General features: G+C 39.8%; 1 pseudogene; it reads right to left on the minus strand.

The window, feature by feature from the left end:
• Nucleotides 1-291: 291 nt before the first annotated feature.
• On the minus strand, nucleotides 292-3,794 carry LOC142424101 (zinc finger protein 346 pseudogene; annotated as a pseudogene).
• Between the last annotated feature and the right edge of the window lie 5,562 nt (nucleotides 3,795-9,356).

Below are 9,356 nucleotides of genomic sequence, written 5' to 3' on the forward strand. Positions count from 1 at the left end.
GATTTTAATGGAGATTTACAGAACACACTGGATTCCCTTTGAGAATTCAGAAGCATTTGTTCTGTGACCTTGAAGAGAGTGACCATGGTGTACTAGCAATCCCTCCCACTTCTTCCTGCCTTTTCCATTTCCATTCATCCTGTTTCCTCTCTACTCCTGCCTGCTGAGCTTTATGTAGGGCAGTGACTGCCCTTCTGATTATGTATGGTTTGTAGTTCTCAGAAGCTCCCATGTCTCTGTTCACCCAGTTGTTCACCCTATAGAACAGTCGGGCTGAGGGTGAGTTCAGTTTCAGTCCTGAAATACGACTGTCAGACCGATAAGCCAGGATGCTGCGCCAAAACATCCATCGTCTTCAGAGGTGGAGTGTTTCTGATTGAGTTGCCCTTGCATTAGAATCTTGCCCCAGGGTGAAGCTATGACTTTTGGAGACTGGCTCTTGTGTTTGAAGGTGCTGACATGAGCCTGGTACTGCCTTATGGAACTCAACACCATCTACACACCTTGCAGGGGTAGCCCTTCCTGGCTGATGCATCAGTGACAGCTGGGCCCATGAGCCAGCCATAGTGTGCCATGAGCTTGAGCTTGGTCTCTTGTTTTTTGTCCCATGACGGGATTGTTAGAACTTGTCTGTGTGAATTGCTGCTTCAACTTTGCGTTCTTCCCCAGGTAGTGTGACTAGGCCATAACAGGGGAGGGAGAATGTAGGGTAGCACTGGTTCTCGTCTTTGCTTCTGCTGCTCTTCTGATCTGAGCCTAGCTCTGTGTTCCCCCCTGGAACGTCTCCATTCTGTGGACTTTGTTGGCATGTTTTTTGCTCTGATAATGTGCCAGCTTCTGGGACTCAAAAATGGGCGAGGCACAGCAGATCTTACACTGGGTGTTGGTGCTTCTAGAGCAGCGGTTCTCAACCTGTGGGTCACGACCCCCTTGGGGGGTCAAACGACCCTTTCACAGGACGCCTACAACCATCAGAAAGCACATATTTCCAGTGGTCTTAGAAACCAAGACACCGCTCCTCTATCCATCTCCAGGCGGGTCCACCCACATGCAGATATGCCCACATAAAAGTACCCGAGTACCCAGCATGAAGACTGTTACCCATGCTACACCATGCTGCAAGACAAAATGTCATTTATTTGTCATTGGAAATAAATATTTCACAATATATAATTACATACTGGTTTAGTGATTAATCACTATGCTTTAATGATGTTCAATTTGTAACAATGAGACTACATCCTGCATATCAGATATTTACAAGAGGGTTCATAAGAGTAACAAAATGACAGTGATGAAGTAGCAACGAAAATAATTTGATGGCTGGGGGGGTCACCACATCATGAAGAACTGTCTGAAAGAGCTACGGCATGAGGTCGAGAACCACCGCTCTAGAGCATGTCCTCCACTTCCTCCACACAGGTTGGACCCCAACAGCGCTTCCAATGGGTTGAAATGCTGGATCGGGTCCCCAGCCCTCCCTGAACCTCCTAACTGCTGGATGATCCGGCTACTCTGCAGTTCTCAGCTCCTACTGGCCATGTGGGATATTCCATCTTTTCCCCAAGTCCTAACTGGTCAAAAGCAAGTTTTTGTTTTGTTTTTTTTCATTCATTCTTTCCTCTGGACCGGGAAAGTCAAATAGTTGTACTTTCAATGACTGCTCAAGAGCTTTGAAGGCCACAGTTGTTCCTTAGCAACGTAAGATATACAGCATTGTCACTGTGAACATGTCCGTCAACGGACCTTAATGTCCCTCATGAGTATGGAACAAAGCCTCCCATCCTTGTGACTAATTCTCTCTAGGTGTTTCGTTATGGCTTAAAAGATTTACACACATTTGCCTCCTGTTTGCTCTATTATAAATATGGATATTTTAGATCACATGCAAATATATTTGTAAATATCATCTGTCAAAACTATGTAAGGTCAGGAATATATTCACTTTAGCCTACTGTTCATCTTGCTACCTACCTCAGTATGCATTTGTAAATTAATGTCTTTTAGTTATGATAATGCAGGAATGTATACCCAATAGTATTTATCTTTATTGCCTATAGCTCTTATGTACCTTTCCGTGCCTTTCTGTAATAAAGTGCTTATCACTATATGTTACCTATCCTGTCATTGAAATTAATATGTATCCACTATATGGTTCCTGGTAGTGTAGTGTCATGATCCTCATGGTCAGCAGTTCAAAATCACAAGCAGCTCCGTGGATGAAAGATTGGGCTTTCTACTGCCATAAATAGTTACAGTCTCGGAAACCCACTGGGGTCACTATCAGTCAGCACTTACTTCATGGCAGTGAGGGTTTTTTTGTTTGTTTGGGGTTTTTTTTGGATGGGGGAGGAGAGGGTTACCTAGTGACTGATCTCTCTTTCATCAAGTCACTTTTTTCCCTATGTGAAAACCTTTCTTTGACATGTTTTAATACAATAGGGAACTTACAGAATATTTGCCCTTTTGTGATTGATACCTGGAACTAGATAGTAGATAAGTTTCATTCAGCAAAATATCTTCATGTTCATCCACATTATGAGATGATTCTAAGATTCCTCCTTGTGTGGTGATATTGCATACTCTTCCATAGTGTGTAGTTGTACCATAGTCTGTCTTTTGACCTGTCGAGGGGCACTTAGATCCTTTGGATTATTTTTGCCATTGTGAATAATGCTATGATAAATACAGATACACATATTTCCAACTCTTATTTCTTTAGGACATGTCCCAGGGGATTAAATGTCATTTCTCTTTCTAGTTTTAAAGGAAGCTCAATACCATTTTCCACAATAGCTGTTCACTTTAGATACCCATCATCAGTGTGTGAAGGTTCCAGTCTGCCTATATCCTTGTCATTATTTGTTTTCTGTTCTTTATGATTTTTAAAAATTTGCTATTAATGCTGGGGTGAGGCAATATCTCATTATAGCTTTGGTTTGCACCTCTCTAATGTCTAACAAAAGGAGCCTTGGTGGTAGAGTGGGTTACACCTCGTGCTGCTTAGCCACAGGGCAGCAGTTTGAAGCATCAGTTGCTCCAAGGGAGAGAGATAAAGCTAATTTCGTGCAGGGTCTCTATGAGTCAGCAGTTCAAATCCACCAGCAGCTCCGTGAATGAATGACAGGTTTGGGGGAACAGTTAACATTGCAATCATTTCTTCCTCTGTTTATTGGCTGCCTGAATGTCTTTTTTGGTGAAGTAACTGTTCATATCTTCTGCCCACTTTTAGATTGGATTATTTCTCTCCTTCTTGTTGAAGTTTTCCCAACACTTTAGAGAGTAGTCCCCTGTAATATGTCATTGCCAAAAAAAACCTTTCCACAGTCTGTGGATTCTCCTTTTCTGTCTTTTGGTGAAATATTTTCTATCTCACATTTAGGAACCCCAATGGTGTAGTAGGTTATGGTGGTGTGGTAGGTTATGGTTTGCTAGCTGCAAGGTCAGTAGTTCGAAAACACCAGTAACTCCTTAGGAGAAAGATGTTTTCTGTTCACGTAAAGATTTACAGCTTCAGAAACCCAAATGAACATTTCTATTCCATCCTCTAGGGTCACTATGGGTTGGTGTCAGTTGGTTACTCATCCAGTTTGTCTTCTGCTATTTGCATGTTTTCCGTTATACTTGATAGTCTGTTTATTATGAGCATTATATTAGCCCTTATCATTTCACTGGTTTGACATCTAAGTCTCTGATCTATCTTGAGTTCATTTTTATATGGGGTGAGAGGCAGTCACCTGAATAGAAGAAGGGGATACTGCATGGTTGACAATCAGGAGAGGTGTGTATGTCATGGTTGTATGCTTTCGCTATATTCAATCAGCGTGCTGAGCAAATAGAGAATCTGGACTCGATGAACGTAAATGCGGCATGAGGATGGGAGGAAGGCTCAATGATGCCTGTGATAACACAGCTCGGCCTGCTGAAAGGGAAGACTTGAAGTGCTTATTAATGGAGAGCAGACAAATGCCTTCACTATGGATCCCCCTCAATGAAAAGCAAACAAGAATCTTCGCAACGGGACTGCGAAGCAACATTACCAAGAGTGGAGAAAAGATTAAAGTTGTTACGCATTCCATTTTATTCTGAAGCAAAAGCATCATGCATGGAAGCAGCTGGCAGGAAATCAGCTATCTGTACTTCTTCCAAGACCGATTTATTTGTTTTTCAGGCAGCCCCGGGACCTTGATATCCTTCACCACCATCATAATTTAAATGCATCAGTTCTTCTATGATCTTCCAATTTGCATGTGCATATCAGGCAATTGATAATACCATGCCTTGGGTCAGATGTACTGTAGTTTTCAACACTTTCACAAGGTCTTGTGCCCCAGATTAGCCCAGTGTAATGTGTCATCCAATTTCTTGACTGCTGCTTCTGAGAGCATTAGTTGGAAATCCAAGTAACATAAAACCTTTGGCAAACTCAACATTTTCTCTGTTTATCATGATATTGCCTATTGGTGCAGTTGTGGAGATAGTTGTTTTCTTTAGATTGAGATGTAATCCACACAGAAGGCTGTAGTCTTCTTCAGTAAGCGCTTCAAGTCTTCTTCACTTTCAGCAAGCAAGGCTGTATCATCTGCATTCCACAGGTTGTTAATGAGCCTTCCTCGCATCCTGGTGCCTCATTTACGTTCAGAGTCCTGCTTCTCTATTTGCTCAGCACACAGATTGAATTAGTTCAGTGAAAGGACACAACCACCACCAACTGACTTTTCCTGCTCTTAAACCATGCGACATTCACTTATTCTAACAACTGTTCTTGATCTGTGTGCACACACATTCTGCATGTGTGATGGAAGTTCCGTTTTTCTAAATGTTTTTCATGGTTTATTATGATCCACACAGTCAAATGCCTTTGCAATAGTCACTAAAACGCAAGGAAACATTTTGCTGGCATTCTCCGCTTTCATCCAAGATCCATCTGACACCAACAATTATGGTTCTGGCTCTATGACCTCTTCTGAATCAGCCTGGAATTCCTTTCAATGTGATGCTACAATCATTTTTTTAAGCTATTTCAGCAAAGTTTTACTTGTATGTGATATTGTTTGGTAACTTCCACATTCCGCTGGGTTGCCTTTCGTTGAAGTGGACACAAATATAGATTTCTTCCAGTTAGCCAGGTAACTGTCTTCCAAATTTCCTCACGTAGACTAGAGAATGCTTCCAAGACCGCATCAGTTTCTTGAAACACTTCACTTGTTATCCTGGCAGTTCCTGGAGATTTATTTTTCTTTACTGCCTTTATTGCAGCTTTGACTTCTTTCTGAAATGCCAGAAGCTCTCAGTGGTAAGCTCCCTTTGGAAATTGCTGAACGTTAACCACTTCCTTTGGTACAGTAACATATTCCTTCGATCTTTTTAATGTTTTTTTTAATTGCTCAATATTTTCCACCAAAAATTCTTCCAATTTTGCAACTTGAGGCTTGATTTTTTTTTCTCCATTTTTTCCAGCTTGTGAAGTGTGCTCCTCTTTGGCTTTTTAACCATTTTTAAACATTTCATTATACTCTTTAATCATTTCATCATAGTCAGTTCTAGCTGCCTTTTGAACATTTCTGTTTAGCCCTTGTACGTCATCATTTCCATTAGCTACTCTATGTTCAGGGTCCTGGTGATAGATTAGGTTACACATTGGGTTGCTAAAGATAAGGTCAGCAGTTTGAAACTACCAGCAACTCCTTCAGAGAAGGGTGAGGTATTCTACTCCTAATAGTTACAGTATATAAAACCCACTTGGCAGTTGCCGTGAGTCAACATTGACTCACTGGCATTGAACTTGAAATTTTAGGTTGACCCTATGTTCAACAGGAAGTTTTAGAGTATTTTCTGACATTCATCTGGTTCTTTTCTGTTTTTCCTATCTTTTTAGTGATATTTTTCTTTCTATATAATATCCTTGATGTCATCCCACAACTTATCTAGTCTCCAGTTCAGTGTTCAATGCATCCAATATGTTATTGACATGGTCCCTAAATTCATCTGGGCTGTGCTCTAAGTAACATGTGGGCGTTTGTGGGCTTGTTTACCACCTGAATTTGTACATCAGCAATGAATGGTCTTGCTTTGGTTAAAGATATTGAGCTGATTCATCATCTATCCCCATAGTTTCAGTCTGTTTGAATCCTGTGTATTCCACCTGCAAGAAAATAACTCACATAAGCAAGTACAGTCAAGTATCATGTTTCTGGGCAAGTTCTATGTCTCAGCAATTTCCAAGTCTATGGGTCAGATGTCTCTTGATTCACACAGCTGTGAGGACTGCTAGACCCAAGTTCTGCAAAAGGATGTCAGATTTGGGCCTGCAAAGGCAAATGAATCCAAGGTTGGTGGTTAAGATGGCAGACTTCTGATAACTCCCAGGATTGGTGGGGAACATGACAGACCACTAGTTCAAGTCCAAAGAACCAGAGGCCAAGGAACCAAATACAAGGCCAGGACCAGAAAAAAAGTAAGCAAATTTTCCACAACATCTGCTTATATTCCACACCCTCAAGGAAATCTCATCACGGGGAAGTTATTAGATCTTAACTGCCAAACCAAAGAGAATCTTGGTCAAATAAAGTTTACATAAAACATTAACTATCACATATTCCAATAACCAGTAACTATCAATGCACCTTGATTGCATGCTTGGAAAATTGCAGACTCAAGAAGTTGATAGAGTTCTTCAATTTATTCCCCACTTGTTTTAGTGGTTGGTGTGTAAATTTGATTTATATATTCATATTAACTATCTTTCTTGGAGGTCCATGAATAGTATCCTATCACTGGCAGTGTTGTACTTCTGGATAGATCTTAAAATACATTTTTTGTGATAAATGTGGTACCATTTCATTGGTTTGAGCTCTTCTTAGATTGTTCCTTTAATAACTATATAATGCCCTGCCTTATCACTTTTTTTTTTACTGGAAGTCTATTTTATCAGAGATTAGCAGCTGCTCTTGCTCTTTTTTTGTTGTCTTTTACTTGTTAATTTTCTTCTGTATTTTTCATTTTATTTTTTTATCTTGTAGGCAGCATATGAATGGTTAGAATTTTCTTATTTATTCCGGCCCTCTCTCTTGACAGGTGTATTTAATATGACTACATCCAGTGTAACTACTGAATTCATTGTTACCTTTTTTGTGTATTTTTATTGTGCTAAGTTCTTTGTTCTGAACATTTTTCTGTACTGAGTTCATATTGTTATCTGATTTTGTTTCATATTCTTTGTCGTCATTGATTTTGTGTTTATTGAATTATTATATATTTCATAAAGTTTCAGTGACTAATCTTTCAGAATCAGTCCACCCCTTCCTTCTTCCCACTCTGTCTTAGTCTTGAAGCTCTGCTGAAACCTGTCCACCATGAAGGAACCTGCCAGCATTTAATACAACGGTGGCGTTGTTTCAAACATCACAGCAACAGGCAAGCAAGCACAGCACAATAACCTGACAGACAAGCTGCCTCTTCAAAGTAGATTTGACCTTAAGCTCTCTGTACCTTAATTTTCTGATGGAACATGGTTGAATAGGCAAAGAAACAGCCATTAATAATTAGAATATGGAATATATAAAGCACGAATCTAGAAAAATTGGAAGTTTTAGAAAATGGAATGCATAAAGATTAAGACCCTAGGCATTAGTAGCTGAAATGAACTGGGATAGGGACATTTTAGTGACCATATTTGTGGAATGACAAATGAAAGAGAAATGGGATGATGTTCATCATCAAAAAGATATATCCTGAAGTACAATGCTGTCCATGATAGGGCAATATATATATTCCTTCAAGAAAGACCAATTAATACAACTATTATTCAAATTTAGGCACCAACCACTAAAGACAAAGAAGAAGAAACTGATGAATTTCACCAACTACTTCAATCCAAATTGGTGAAACATGGAATCAAAATGTATTGATCATTACTGGTGACTGCATTGCAAAAATTGGAATAAGAAATGAAGATAAAGAGAATCTGCCTGAAAATGCTGCAGATTGCAGGATACATTTTTCATCGCAAATACCGTATTTTAACAGCATAACCATTTGACATTAGCATGTACACACTGGGCTGCTAACCACAATGTGAGCAGTTTGAAACTATCGGCTGCTCCCCTGGAGAAAGATTGGGTTTTCTTTTTATAAAAGTTTTATTGGCATATAATCTATATATCATACAATGTAATAGCTCAATACCATTAAGAATAGTTGCATAATCATCACCACAATAAATTTTTGAACATTTCTTCTTTCTTCTGCTCATTGCTATTAGCTCCCTGAATCCCACCAACCTCCTCTGCCATAATGGCCCAACGCCACTAACCCAGTGATTTTCTCTATAGCGTTACCTATCCTGAATTTCATATGCAGAGAAAAACATACAAAAATAACAATAACAAAGCAAAATGGGAAAAACCTCAATAAAAAAGAAATCAGAAAATATTAAACACTAGAACACATAAAGAGTTAGACAAAGGTGTCAAACTTGCGCCCAGCGGCCGCATGTGGGCCCCGGGCTAATTTTGTGTGGCCTGTGATGCTCTGAAATAAAATGAAAATAGAAAAAATATTGTTATGAAGAAAATAGCACTTAGGGGAGATCGAGGCAATACTGTACACATACTTCCCTCGTGAACCCTTTAACAACTGAAGACAATTGTACACGTGGCCCAGTGCCTTTCCTGGGGGCCTATGGACATGTCTAAACGTGCTGACTCAGTTCCGGGGACGTTTGGAAGTGATGTGTCTGCCACTCTCAGTGTCACGTAATGCAAACAGATCCCATTAGTGAGAGGGTTAAAAAGAGCACTCTGGATTGTGCTGTTAAGAATTATACCTCGCGGCAGCGCTAGTGAACATTTTTAGAGGGAAGCCATTATCATTGTGCATCACATTTGTCAGCTGTCCAATATTTTGTGTCTTTTATTAGTTACTTTGTTATATTTTCCAGTCACAACATAAGAGGTAAGTGAAACTAGTAGGAGGAAAGCGCTGGCAAGTTTCGGGTAAAAAAAGAATAATTTTAGTTTTGTAAATACATTAAATAAATTAAATGTTTAAATAAAAGCAATTATATAGTGTTTTTATTATCCTATCTATGTTCCTAAATCCTCACTTCAAAATATAAATTCAACAAAAGTTGTAAATGTGACGTGGTCCGCATGAATCTTGCCTGTTGCACCCAATGGCCCGCGTTTTAATTGAGTTTGACACCCTGATTTAGAGTGTCGGAAACTTACAGGGGCAGTGAGTCAGCATCCACTCCATGGCAGCTAATGCATGATGCATATGGAACTCACTGCCAGCAAGTCAGCCCACAGGACAGAGTAGAACTACGCCCCTGAGTTTCCGAGGCTGTCAGTCTT

This window comes from Tenrec ecaudatus, chromosome 13 (assembly GCF_050624435.1).
Source record: "Tenrec ecaudatus isolate mTenEca1 chromosome 13, mTenEca1.hap1, whole genome shotgun sequence".
In the NCBI taxonomy this organism is placed as follows: domain Eukaryota; kingdom Metazoa; phylum Chordata; class Mammalia; order Afrosoricida; family Tenrecidae; genus Tenrec; species Tenrec ecaudatus.